Source organism: Solanum pennellii, chromosome 1, assembly GCF_001406875.1.
Source record: "Solanum pennellii chromosome 1, SPENNV200".
Taxonomy (NCBI): Eukaryota; Viridiplantae; Streptophyta; class Magnoliopsida; order Solanales; family Solanaceae; genus Solanum; species Solanum pennellii.
The window spans coordinates 69,230,163-69,245,897 of NC_028637.1; positions in this window are offsets into that span (position 1 = coordinate 69,230,163).

Here is a 15,735-nt window from a genome sequence, read left to right on the forward strand (position 1 = left end):
TTGGATTTCCATGGATGAATCATCAATTTTTATAGGTTTTAAACTAGAAAAAGGTATGGTTATCCTTCATCTCTAAGTAACCTTTCAATTGGAGAGTTAATCTCAATGTTTTCAAAGAAAGTTTCATGATCAAACCTCTTCTTCAATCTAGCCATGGGTTCCTTCTCAAAACGTTTTTAATGATTAAATCATTATTAATTGATGTTAATGCATTGGTTTGACCGTGATTTTAATTCAATTGCATGATGAACCAATGTTCCTTTCTTAAATCGATTTAGCCTACACATGGGCTTTGTGATCTTGACTTGTTATCGATTGAATTGTGATTCTATAACGTTAAAGTGGTTATATCTACTGTTACTTACTTGAATTGATGTTGAAGAGACCATGTGTATCAATGTTTGAATATTTGAATATTCTTAGCCTAGTTTTCCATGTCTCACTGTAACGTTTGTCTTTTGATGATTTAATTGGGAATTGGATTGTGTAGGACTGGTTGTATCTACTTTCTTAATAGGATATTATAGATGCATTGTGAATAAGTTATTCTTGTTTATAAATGTTGGTTAGCCTATGATTCTTCTACTTTCTAATGGTGTCAAAACTAGTATGTTCACTCTGATCTAGTCGTTATGGCAATTGTAGTAGGATTTCGTTTAGGTTAAGTTGTCGTTAACTAATGTCTTGTATTGATGATATTAACGATTGTGGGTATGAATTTCTGATGATCAAAGAAAATGAATCTTGGCATGAATTGATCTAGGCTTTTCTAACCAACAATTTGAATGTTGTAATGAACATTATGTGATCTTGATTCTAGGGTAGATGAAGCATGATTTAGATTTGATTTGTATCTATTTGAATACTGCCATAAATTTATATTATTGGTACATGATGATTGATGAACTAAACTAGGTAGGTTAGTTGATGATCTAGGACTCTCTACTTCCTAGTACATGTGAGGAGCCTTGTATTATGTTATAGTATGATTTTGTAGTGACTTGTACACAATTTCTTTTATGATTAAAGTACATTTAGATACTGCCATATGTATGAATGGTTGACAAACAAGGTGTATTGATCAAAGATGATTCAAGATTGGTAAATTGGTAAGAATGTCTTATCCCTCTAGTTTTCTATATTAATGTAGTTGATGAAGCCTTGTATGGAATTGTGTGGTATGCTCCACTTATGGTGGCGGTGTTTACTTATTATCATTATATATGTGATTGACCATGTCCTTGAAGGCATGTTGACAAATATATGAACACGTTGTTATGAGTATACTGTGTGAAGCTTATGCCTACTTTCCTATTCAAGTTGTGATATAGGTTTTATGGCTATTGTATAATCATGTGTATATCCATGTTAGGATAAAGTATACGTGATTCCATTGATGAGTTAAAATGGTTAATAATCCCTTACCTATATACCTCTATGTGAATTCATGAATAGCACAAGTTAGGAGTCTTAAGTGTAATATAAAGTTTGACTTGTCTCCTATGCTATGTGTGATGTGTGGTCTATATTTTAAAGAGTATTATTGTTTAAGAGGGTGGATGCCTCAATGTGTTGTAGATATCCATTATGTGATTATGTTGACCAATGTACACACACACTAACTTTACATGCATGATACAAGTAGTATAAGTCATGTTGTCTAAATGAAAGGTAGTTCTCATATTCACTAGTGTCTACTACAATTCATGTTAAAATGATGTTTATAAAAGTATGATATGTGTTACGCAGTATATAAAGTTTGGAAGTGTTTGGAGGTCAAACCTCCAAGAACGACCAACACGTCTGGAAACTAGTCAATGTTAAACTAGTGCATTGTAGTGTTTTGTAGTGGAGTTTTTGGGGATTTTTTGAGAGTGAAATTGATTATTAGTAGTTCCATACATATATGGACATATAATGGGTAGAAACATCTGAGAACGACGCTCGAGAACCAGCCTCAGGGTTCCCCAAGAGGATTAAAACATTGCCAAGCAAAATGCCGCCGTAGCCATGATTTGGTAGTGGCTGCGCGACTGAGAAAGGCACATTTTGCCCTGCGAAGCGGGGACATCACAAACCATTGTATCTTGAAATTTTCCAGAACCAAGAATTGATAATTTTCCACGACGTGCAATGACCTCCTAGTTTTGGTCGCGTCATTTTTAAGTCAAATATGAATTTGTTAAAATGTCCAATAAGAACAGGGGTATTTTGGGTAATTTTGAAATTAATTATTTATGGTCATTAAATCCTTTCAAAACCCCTATATCACTAATCAAAGCAAAACCCTCAACTCAAAACAAAACCTCTACATTCCTTTCTCCAAAACCTCTATTGATGAATGTTTGAAGCTCTACTGAAGAAGACTGATTTTCCATGTTTTTCTCCATCAATTTCTTGGGATAATCTTATATACTGAGGTATGGTTCTTCATTCTTTAACTCTCTTCTATTCAAGGAGCAAATTTCTAATGGTTTCAATGATGATCAAAAACATAAATTCTTCTATTTTAATATCTAGTCATGGGGTCTTGCATGAAACAATTTGAAACAATTTTATAATATAATTGATGTTAGTTGAATGATTTTAGATCAAATTCCTTATGAACCCATGAAAATCATGAAATCCTTATTTTGGTTATATTATGGGCGATGTGATCCTAGCTCTATTATATTGAGTTCTTATGTATTTTAGTTTGGTCATTTCAATTATGTCAGAATCATGTAACAATTGTATATAGGCTGTCCTAATTGGATGAATTTCATATTGTACTACATTTATTCAATGTCAAGATTGATTGTTGGTTTGAGTTGGAGACTATAGTTATTGGTAAGATCCTTTGTGTAATGGATTGGTTGAATTGACTATGGATTAGACGTCTCAATGTTGAAAGGGTGTTTTGTTGTCCTAACATGCTCTATGATGTGTAGTATAGGTATTGAATTATGTTAATTGGTATGTTCCAGTTATGGTGGCGGTGCTTATGTGTTAACATTATTATGAACATGGCCTTGTCAGCATTATTATGAGAATTGTAATGTTATCATGTCATGACGTGTATATCATCAATGGAAAGGATTATGTGGTATGTCTGAACATGTGAGATTAAAGAATGAGATCTCGTAATTGACTATATGTGATCATGATAGATTAGGGTGATGCCTCTAGTTGTGTTACTAGTGTACCTTGATAGGTTGACATGATGAATCCTATATGATACTTGCACATTATTGTATAAGTGATATGAAGATGATGTGTGTGTCTTGATAGGTAGACTATGTCTCTCTACTTGATGCATGCTAAGTATATGAATATGAACATCTTTACTTAGTAGGTTTATAAACCGCGGTCTTGTATGTTTATGGATGAATTTTGAATGAATGTCTAGGATCGGTAGAACTAAGATAGTGCCCTTCTATGTATGAATAATACGTGTAACCTTCTATATAGTAAGAAGGTTAAGCTATACTTGGGCAGTCTCTATACTTAGGAAGGAGACTAGAGTCCAAAAAATACCTTAATATTCTAAATAGTGGACTTAGGGATAGGTTGGACGGAACGGCGTGAAACTATCTCTAGGAAAGCCATTTAGCTATCCTTATTGACCTCTGTGTGGAAGCCCTAGTTTACCCATTTTTGGTATGTGCATTATTGTTCGGTAATGACTAAGAGATGATACCTTTTCATATGCACTTATGTTATTTAACTTACTTTGTGTAAACATGGTAGCATCGAGTGAGTATGATTACGCAGTAGCTTTACTTGAGAATAATACTAGAGTTCAAAGAAACCATTGATATTACTTAACCATGTGCCTACATGGAATGTTTCCTAGTTCTACCCTTGGCAAGTAGAACACCCTCCATCGGAGTAGGGTCGATTCCGGATTCCATGCCTAGCTAGTATGGTCTTTGTCGGTTAATACCTATTCTCATAATGTGGGATACATTCTAGTATTGGATATGTATTGCACAATTTATGTAGTGGAATGGAACACTATCTAAACATTGCACGAGCAAGATTTGAAGGTGCTAAGATGTAGGTTTCCTAAGTATTTTCCAAGACCATTATGTGATGTCCTTAATTGATAAAATATCTTTTAATTTACTTAATGAATGACTATGACTAAAGTTAATGTGAGTTGAAGAAAAGGGTCTCTATCTAGGGTAGCTTTGAGGGTTTCTTAGGTAGGTTTGAAGAGGGTGTATGGGCGCTGAAAAGGGAATAATATTATCTTAGGTAGTCTTTATGAGATATTTAGGTGTGTTTGGAGAGGGTGCATGGACGATCTCTTCTTGTCTTACTTAAGAAAATCTTAGGATAACCTTTGGTAGGAGGGTCATATGCTTACATGGTTTGAAATGTTGTTAATGCTATATCTGGATTACTTGAAATGTGACTAACATGTAAAGTTTGTGTTAAATGTGGTTCTTATATTTATGTTTTGAAGTTTTCCTCAAAAGAGCATAAAAGAGCTAGTTTTATACAAATGTTCTATTATCATACTTCAATTGAATAACTCCATACTTAGTGCATTCTAATGTACTAATTCCATAAGTGTTTTATCTCTAAAGGTGTAGGTGACAATTGAGAGAGGTCATTTGAAGTGAAGCTTTGAAACTATCAATATTTCAAGAAAGTTGCGACATGTTCTCAATAGATTAGAGGACATAACTATGTTTAGCTTTTCTATTAGAAAGACATTGTAATAGACTTAGATATTTGTATATTTTTGATGTATGGGCCGTGACCAAGATATTTTTGTGTCTAAGATGGCGACAATGAGACTTAGCATTTCCTATGTTTCTATAAAAGAGATTTTCAAGATGATGTTTGTGAAAAATTGTAATTCCTCATACTTTTCATATATTTTTATGTATTGAAAGATGTTTAAGGGCTTTTATAAGACCTCGGAGAGGTCAAATACTAATTGTGATGACTCAACACTGCTCTAATTTCTAGTGTTTACTTGCGGGTCGTTGAATAGGGTTAATGATTCATGCTCCCCTATGGTAAGATTGCATATACATGATTGGTTGTATGGTGGTTAGGTTGGTATTGTGTATCCGTTCTTGTTAGCTCATATTATACGTTATGATTCTCTCCATGATAGTAGGTCTATTTTTTTAGTATGTAAAACTTAATAGACAAGAGTTTGCTTAGATTAGGTTAGCCTAGATAAGTACTTAGTATCAATTGTAGTATGGGATGTCATCCATACATGGCACAAGTATGAGTTGAAGCTATCTATGATATGATCCCTATGAGATGCATATTTATCTTGGGTAGTGGTTATTATTTCTTTACATTACATGATTGACTTAAGATTATAGTTCCTTGTCAATGTGAAGTAGGTCTACTAGGGACACCTATAGTTGATAAAAGAGGATAGGGTGACTTCAAGATATACTTAGTGTGTAAGGCAGAATGGGATGCCTCACATTAGAGTGGATTATTATCAAGAATGACCAAAGAGAGGTACTAAGCTTTCGTAGTAGTATGGGAAGCTACCTTAGACTTTCATAAGTATACTAGGAGGTGGGTTGTGCAGTAGATCATTCGATAAGAAGGAAAATGGCTTAAGTATGAACTTACATATGCTTTATGATGATTTATTATGCTTATGGTATGCATAATTATGTTATGCTATTATCTCTTATGATTATGTCTATGTTTGACTAAACCCTTTGAGATATCATATGTTTCCTATGATAGTTTCCATTCTTGATACATTTCGTACTAACACATGTTTTTAGTACATTCTAATCCAATGTAGGGTCTTGAGGAGATTGAGTTGTTTTCAAGGGTAGTTATTCAAAGATTTCAAGAAGTCAAACTTGGTGAGTCCTCACACCATCAGAGGACACCACCCCTATATTGCATTTTATGTTCTTTACAATGTTTAGAATTTTGTGGAATGCATCTTAAAGAAATTTGTACTCATGGAGTCATAAATAGTTTTTTGAGACATGTTATAAAGACTTCTGTTTTTTCAAATGACTTCCACAATATGTATTGAAGAATAAGTTTTAGGTAGGTGCTAATTTATATGTATATATGTGTGCAATGAATAATTTCTAAGGGCTTTTACAAGACGTCTGAGAGGTCAAGTTTGTCGTGTCACTTCTAAGGGGTTCTCCCCATTTGTGAAAAACATGGTATCTTAGTAAAAGGTTATGAAATGGTCTTACAATGTCGCAAAACCACATTTATCAAAGCTTATTCATGGGTGTGAGTCACAACACATATGTGAGTAGGAGGATATGAGATGCTTCGAAAAGTTCCACTTTTTGTCTCTTCAAGTCGTGTCATAGAGATTGGATTTAGTAGGCCCTTTTTAAATGTTTGCCCATACTTTTGTCTTGATTATGGCTAACACTATGGATAATGCTAGAAGGGAAGGTGGTGGAAATGAGGATCAAAACATTCCTCCCCAAGGATTCCAAGCTCCTCCTCAAGTTCCCAATGATCCACAAATGGGAATGTCACGTTAGATAAGCTTAGGACTTCTATGAACTTATTGTCTCAAGCCAATAGGTAGGTGATAGTTAACCCTATAGGGGGATGAGTACATATTGGATTAGGGAGTTTTTGAAGATGAACCCTAAAAAATTTAGTGATTCCAAGGTGGAGGAAGATCCAAATAGGTTCAAAGAATAGGTTTATATGACTCTTGTTATTATGGGATTAACTTCTAGGAGAAAGTGGAACTAGCCACTGACCTATTGAAAGATGTGGAACCAGTTTGGTATAAATAATAGAAGGATTGTAGGCCGGTAAGGATGGGTCCCATAGAGTGGGAGACTTTTAAGTTAGCTTTCCTTGATAGGTTATTTCCTAATGAATAAAGGGAGGATAAGTTTGAGGAATTCATAAAACTCAAGCAAGGCAATTTTAGTTTTAAGGAGTATGCTTTGAAGTTTACTCTTTAGTCTAAGTATGCTCCAAGCTTTGTAGTAAACCATAGAGAGTTGATGAGTAGGTTCATGACGGGGTGTCCAAACTAGCATAAGAAAAGTGTCATATGGGAATGCTTGTTGATGATATGGATATCTCCCGACTAATGGTGTTTTCTCAACAAATAGAAGATTCCAATATTAAGAAGGAGAAAAAGTGAAGTAGGATGGACAATGATGGGACCGATGGACATGGTTGTTCTAAGAACCGAAAAAAGTTTTTAGGACATGGTCATTCTAATTCTTCTAGGTATTAGGATGAGAGGGTGTCTAACCCTAGGCCTCAATGGAATAGAAATGAGTATGTATGGGCTACTTGCTCTAGGTCTGGTAAGAGACATGAGGGTAGGTGTTTGGCCGGTAGAGATGGTTCCTATGCGTGTGGTGAGAGTGGTCTCATTATGAAGGATTTCCCTAAGTCAAAAGCTAATGTGAGGGAAGGCAAGGAAGTTGCTCCTAGTAATGTTGAAGTTAGTTTTCCAAAAAGGAATAGGTTCTATGCTCTCCGATCCACGGATGATCAAGAATGATCTCCTTATATCCCTTTACGGTATGTATTTCTTTAATGATTTAGGAAAAATATCGATAAAATCTTATGACTATGATTTGATTTATTGATTATGATGTTTTCCTAGTGATGGTTAATTTGAATTTAAAAGCCATGTGTGGTCCCAAGTGGGGGATAGTGGAGTTATTTCTCATAAGGTATTAATATGATTGTGGGTAGCTATGATTAGCATGGAATTGATTTCTTTCCTTGATTTTTTATGTGCATCTAGGAATAATTCATATGCGTTAAGCTGCTAGTCTAGAGTTGGTCCTTTAAATAAGTGTTTAGGAATATGTCATTCGTGGTTGAATGTTTCCCAAGTGGGGGATATTGTAAGGACCTCCTAATGAATTAGGTGAAAATAGAGCCTAACATGTGTGTAATGAGCTTATAAGGTCGAAAACTGTTTAATTATTGCACTAGAAAGTAGTTTGAGGAGTTTTGAGGTAAAACATCAAAGGACGACCAAGGCGTCGGTAACTAGTTGTGTGTATGTGCTAGTGTGCCTTAGTATGTTTCAAGGAGTTTTAAGTGGTGTTTTGAGTTCAAATTGATAGGAAAGGTTCTTAACATTTAGATGGACATATTTAGGGTTTAAACTTCCAGGCACGACTCGCCGAGGACCACCCTTAGGGTCCTTGAGAAGGACCCTAAAGCTGGTAGTACACCACCTTGGGAGTGTCGAAATTATGCCCCGTTCATTGGTCTACTCTCCATAGATGGAGGTTGTTGCTCTACACTTAGGCGTGGGAGCTTCTTTTCCTGCAGATGTCTTGGTATGGCTAGGGGTAAACTGGCAAATTCACCCCACATCCAAATTAATGGCCTCATTTATAGCAACATATTTAATAATGACAAATACACTACCTAACTGATCACACGATGGTGGAAAGAAACAAGCTAGGTATCATGCAAGATTGCAGGAATCATGGAATCAAGTTGAGATCCAATTGGAAAGGAAAGTACATAATTCATACTGCAGGAATCATAAGATGAAGTAGAGATCTAGTTGGAAAGGGAAGTACACAATTCAGAATGCCGGAATCACAGAGTCTTGATGAGATCCAGTTTAGAAGGAAAGTAGATATGCTTGCAACAATCAAAGAAATGAAGAAAAGGATGTTCTCTCAAGTAAAATGGGGAACACAAATCAATCATAGAACCAAGCAATCAAGTTAACAATTAGAGGAAATCAACTCAAGAAAGCAGATCAAATAACGACTCAAGGCCATCAATCAAAGGAAAGACATGATTTGTCATGCACATATCTGATATGGACATGACTCATCAAATCATCACAAAGAGATTCAAATATAACAATCAAAGATGCTTGATTCAAACACTTTTGGTTTTTTTAAAAAGGGCATTCTCTATTTAAACCCTCTAAAACATTAGTGTGAAGTACGCAACTTCACCTAAACTTATTGGAATCTTCTTTCATATTTGATAAATCTTTCTACACGTGCGTGAAAAATTGTAAAAGAAGAAGAGAAGGAAAAATTCTGAGAGTAGGTTATACAAGTAGAGGCAGTATCAAGTTTAGAGGATCTTATTTGCACATCAGACAAGATCGAAAGACTACTCATTCTGTAAATGAAGTTGATCAATATTGTAAGGAAATCCTTGAAAACCAAGGGACTAGACTAGGCACCACATTAGTGATCCTAACTAGTATGAAACTATCTATGTTTATTTACGTTTCAACATATTACTTCCTTATATTCTGTTGAACAAATTTGCAGGGAAGTCGACTACTACACTTAGGAAGTGGACTGAACATTTATTTTAATACACCCCATCTTTTTTTAAATTTGTATCAGAGCAAGTCGCAAAGATTCAGTGTTTAACCACGCGTTAGACAAGATGAAATGGCACATACTAGATCCCTGGCGCATGGACACTATTCGTGTCGACCACCTTACTTCAATCTGCAACATTACTCTCACTAGAAAGATAGATTCAGTATCTTTGTCTCCTCAAAGGACCATTAAGCATGAATAGTCATTAAGAAAGGCCCAAAGCCAATTCCTATACTAACAGAGAAATATGGGAATAAAAAGCCCTTTGACCTTGAATCATTTTATTTTACTAAGTAACAACAAGAAGTAATTCAAACTAATGCAAGCGCTATAAGTTTGTCGTATTGTGCAGTAAGCGGACTAGAATATCACAAAATATCAACCTCGAAAACCGTGAAAAAAAATGTGGGACAAGCTTTAAGTAACGTGAGAAGGAGCTGCTAGAGTAAAGGAAACTCGAATCATCAAACTCGTAAACGCATACGAATTATTCAAAATGACAGATGATGAATGTGTTGAATCTATGTTCTCAGGATTCGGTAAAATTGTTTGCGAACTAAAATCACTTTGAATGGTATGGTAAAACTAATTACAAGTCAGTAATCCAATCAGAAGTCTTCCCAAGGCTTGGGAAACTAAGGTTGCGATTCTTGAAGATGGATCTGCAGAACATGATATATGATGATCTATGAGATAATTTAATTGCGTATGAACATAATCATATAAACAGGTACAACAAGGATGACAAAAAGAAACAGTGGTATTTACTGCTGAGACATTTGAAACCGGAGAGGAAGCCAATAAAAATCAAGATAAAGGAATGGACCTCATAAATCATTGATTAAGAATTTAAGGGTAAGGACTTCAAAAGAAATAACGATTGATGATACTACATTACAGAACCAGGACACATCGAAAAGAATTTTCCAAAACAAAAAAGAGGAAGAAGAAATCAACGAATTGAAGATTCAAAGATCTCGGGGCATGGGAACAAGGAAAACAACCGATGGTGACTACCATGAAATGACAAACTTTTGTTTCATGACACTATGAGAAACTAGGGAGGTAAGACCCTATAATTGTTCAGAATGTGATAACTTACAAAAATCTTTAGATATGGTTAGTGATGAATTACAAAATGTTATTAATGAATAAAATAAACTCGCTCAAAAAGAGAAGAACTGACAGTTTCTTCTTGAAGCAAGTAAGATTGAAGTTGACATGCTCACTAAAGAGCTAGAGGAAACAAAGATACATTTGAACAGTATTTGAAAGTGTTGCAGCCATAATTTTGTTCAATTAAATAAAGCAACTATTTAATGAAAAACTCCACAAGTCATAGCTCTAACACATCAACTAGATCTATCACTCATCATTATTCTCCTAATCCTTTTGCAAATGTTGCTTGTTTCAATTGTGGTGAAGTGGGTCATAATTCCTTTAATTGAAGAAAATATTCTTCTAGAAAGTTCATTTGGAGACCGACAGTTGGTAATCATTAAGGACCCAATATATTTTGCTACCTAAAAGAAACTAAACTTCCCATCTTGCAGGAGAAATCCAAGAAAACTTTGAGGAAAGGAATGTAGGTACTTGATAGTGGATGCTCAAGACATATGTGTGCAAAGAAAGAAAATTTCAAAACTATAAAAGTATGTGTTATATTTGGCGATAATGATAAAGGCTAAGTAACTGGAGTCGAAACTATCACATTTAGTTCATCATGTAATTTAGCGGAAGTATATTTGGTTGAAGGACTCAAACACAATCTTCTCAACATTAGTCAACTATGTGATGCTGGATTTCAAGTCACATTCAATACAATCAGTTGCATCATCAAACATCCCGGGAAAAATCTTATACTTAATGGAGATAGAGTAAATAATATCTACATCTTAAATAATTTTGATTTTCCATCACTTAAAAATTACTGCACTATCAAGTGATCCATGGCTATGACATCGAAAGCTTGGAGACACAAGCATGCATGCGCTTGAGAAGATATCAAGACTCAAATTGGTAATTGGTTTGCAAAAATTTAAATTTGAAAAAACTAAAATATATGATCATGCCAATTGGGTAAACAGAGTCGTTCATCCTTTAAACAAAAGACATTGTAAGTACTTCCAAACATCTCGAGCTCCTTCACATGGATCTATTTGGTCCCACACGGACCGCAAGCATTAAAGGTAAACGATATGCATTTGTAATTGTTGATGACTATTCTAGGTTTACATGGGTAATTTTTCGATCTCATAAAAGTGAAACTTTTAATAAGTTTGAAGTTTTATGTAGAAAAGTCCAAAGAGAAGATGGTTATTACATTATAACCATTCACAACGATCATGTTGGTGAATTTTAGAATAAATATTTCGAAGAATTCTGTGCTGAAAATGGCTTCTCTCCAAATTTCCCTTTACCCAGATCTCCAACGCAAAATGGAGTGGTAGAAAGGAAAAGTCGATCACTGTAAGACCCAACCAGAACAATGTTACTTAATCAAAATCTTCCGGACCATTTTTGGGCAGAGGCAGTGAGTACAACTTGTCATACTCTCAACATGTGCCTTATCAGGCCCATACTAAAGAAGACTCCTTATGAACTTTGGAGATCAAACAAACCTAATATCAATTATTTTCATCCCTTTAAATACAAATGCTTTATTCACAACAATAGTAAGAATGATCTTGGAAAATTTGATTTGAGAAGGGAAGAAGGTATTTCCCAAGGCTATGCACCTTTGAGAAGGGCCATTCGTGTTTTCAATATATGAACATTAAGCATTGAAGAATCTGCTCATGTTGTGTTTGATTACAGTAACCCTATTATCATGGAAAGTGAATCTATTATTGATGAAGTCATTTAAAATGAAGCACCTGCATCAAAAACTTCTCAACCATCAGAAGACATCTTAAGGACCCCTATTGAATAAAACACTGGTGAGACGAATACGGTGGAAAAGGAGTCAACTACACCAACTGATAAGGGAAATATTCCAAGGGTGTGGAGACATAATTCAAAATATCCTGAGATTTACATTCTTGGAAAACCTGATGATAAAATACAAACAAGATCGTCCGTTAGAAAGCAAGCCTCAATTGCTCTAATATCTCAAATAGAGCAAAACAGAATAAATGAAGCTATGGAAGATGAGTCATGGGTAAAGTCAATGTAAGAAGAACTTGATCAATTTAAAAGAAACCAGGAATGGACACTCATGGAAAGACAAAAAATTGCTCCGTAATAGGAATAAAATGGGTCTTTCAAAATAAGTTAGATGAAAACGGCAGGTTATTTGAAATAAAGCTTGCCTAGTTGCTCAAGGCTACCCTCAACAAGAAGTTATTGACTAATATGAAACTTTTTCTCTCGTAGCAAGGTTAGAATCCATTCATATCTTACTTGCATATGTATCTTTTAAACAATTTAAAATTTTTCAAATGGATGTAAAGTGCGTTTCTATACGAGGTTATAAATGACGAAGTGTTTGTTACACAACCTCCGAACATTGAAAATTGATCTTGTATTAATTCTTTTTATAAACTTTCAAAAGCATTTTATTGCCTCAAACAAGCTCCAAAAGCTTTGTATGAAAGCCTCAACATATTTCCACTCCAAAATAATTTTCAAAGAGGAAAAATGGATACAACTCTGTTTATTTAGAGATGTGGCTTTTATATTCCTGTCGTTCAGATTTATGTTGATGAAATTATTTTTTGTATATCTAACTCCTCATTGCGTGAGAATTTTGTTAATCTTATGAAAGGAGAATTTTAAATGAGTCTTATGGGAGAACTCACATTCTTACATAGACTTCTAATCAAGAATTCATCAAACAGAACCTTTACTAGTCAATCCAAATATAACAAAGAACTTATCAAAAAATTTGGACTCGACAAAGGAAATGCTTTTGGGACTCCAATGATCCCCTTCACGTGTCTTGAAACAGACGCACCACAAAAAGATGTGGATTAAAAAATTGTATCGGGGAATGATTAGCTCACTATTATATCTTCCTGCAAGTCGACCATACATCATGTTCATTTTATGTAAATGTGCATGTTTCCATGAAGCTCCCATGGAATTTCATCTCACTGTAGGGAAAATAATCATCTGTTACTTAATCGGAACCACCAAAATAAGCCTATGGTATCCTCAATTCTCCCACATTGAGTTAATTGCCTACTCTTTTGCCGATTTTGTGGTTGACAAAAATAATAGGAAAAGCACTAGCGACACTTGGTAAAATTTTTGGACAATCTATTATCTCCTGGCATAGAAAAAAGTAAGCTTCTGTAGCACTATCTACTACAGAATAAAAATATCTTGTTGTTGGAATCAATGGTACTTAATTACTTTGGATAATGCATCAATTACATGATTATGATCCATTTTTTGAACGTATTCCGGTTTAATGCGATAATACTTGTGCTATGAGTCTATCAAAATATACTGCGCACCATTCAAAGGCTAAGCACATTGACATTAAACACCACTTTATTTTTTCTTGTTTAGCGTGCTCTGCAAGTTTCTTTTCCTTAATCTTCTTTTCGTTCCTATAATGTCTCTTTCTGTACAATCTTTTCTCCCATTCTCCCATAAAACCTCCCTCTTCTCTCTTTGCCTTCTTACTTCTCCACTTCTTCCTTTCCTTTTCTCTCTCTTTTTCTCCTCTATCATGACTAAGACTCGCTCACCGTCCTCTATAAAAAATGGGTCCACAACCCTTGCCTATCTCCTGATATTATCTCCCTAACCCCTGATTCATTTGATGAATCACGCAAAACCTCTCCTGTATAAGTAAAGGGTAAGCTATCTGCCTCTTGCGCAACGAAATCTAAGAAAGCAAAACCCAGGCTTTCCGAGACTCTCTCTCCTGACGATATACATTTGTTCTAGGGACTAGATCAGAAGAACATGTATCAAAGGTTCCAAAATTGCCTTGTTGTGTCAAGAAATGTGGTTAATCTCAACCAGTTGGATGATTCAAACTGTTCTATGAGCCCCTTTCTTAAAGCTCAGAAATTATCACTTTTTTTACTCTTTATGGTATTGAAGTTTTCGACGAAACTGTTTGGATTTTTATGTTAATCTTCGTAGATCAAGTGATAGTGGCAAGTTAGAAACTTTAGTCTTGGGAAACCATCTAGTTATCAGTGAACCACTGTTTGGAGACGCCTTTGGTACAATGTTGTTAGTGTTATTACACACATGAATGGTACATGGATCGATGATTTTGAAGTAATCCTAGAAGAGGCTAAAGCTTTTATTGCTGAACCTTAGTCCTCTCTGTCCGCTTTTTGTCCGCTGGCTCTCTACGTTGAAAATCGCATGTTGGCCCATATTGTTGCAACTACCTTGCTGCCTAGGAAAGGCTTTTTGAGCAACATCTCAAATAGGGATGTATTTGTTCTTTACTGCCTATTTAAAAATTATAGAATCAACTGGGCACAATAATTTAAAGAATATATGTGGGGAAGTTTTGAGGATACAAACCCCTCTACAAGTTTACCATATGGATAGCTCATATCTCAAATAAATGTGGATCACCTCATTGATCTTTCCATGTACAAGTGTATGGTGATAAACTTCACCTATGACTCGCGGATGTTTCAAAGAATGGTCTATGTAGAGAGAGGAAACAAATGGGTAAAGAAAGACTCTGTCCAAGAGAAAGTGGAAGAAGTGAAACCAACAAAGGTATCTGCAAACTCTGCTGCTCTTCTTCTCAAGGAAGCCAAGCAGCCCAAAAATTGTATCGTGGCTAAGGAACGTGACTAGAGACTAAACCTTATCCGCCAAGTTCTCACCTAGCGGCTGCACCTCCATATGAGCCACATCGTGGTGCCGCCACATTGGCCTCATTCAGAATGAGACTGATAACAACTTTACCAGTAGGAATATGGAGGACATCTCTGTGCCAAATGGGCACCCCAGCACAACTGGAAGATCAGACATGGAAACAGGTAAGTGGTAAAGGCCTTAAAGGACCTCTCATGGATGATAGAGATCAGCAACCTGGAAAAATCAACCTCAAACCAGTCTACCAAAGCTGCTACCAATACAATCCTATCCCAAGTAAGAATATTATCTGCAGTGGGGATAGGATGTGACAGACTAAAAGCCAGAAAAACTTGGTCGCAAATATGTGTTTGGCCTTCTTCATAAAGTCCCTGGTGTCCAAAATCCAAGTTGCTCCGTCACCGTCAATGGAAAGCCGCTGTGCAATCCACCTCTTGGTGGACTCTGTCAAATCTCTACTCCGATGAAAATGACCACCCTTTATCACGTCCCACCGGTAGTCAAACTCAGGGGTGAGGGGGGCCCTCATGGTGTCAGTGTCCCTACCATATAGAAAACAGTGGATGGCAGGAAAAGAGATATCCAACCAGCACCCTTGAACACAGACACCTTTGTGAGGTGCCTATTT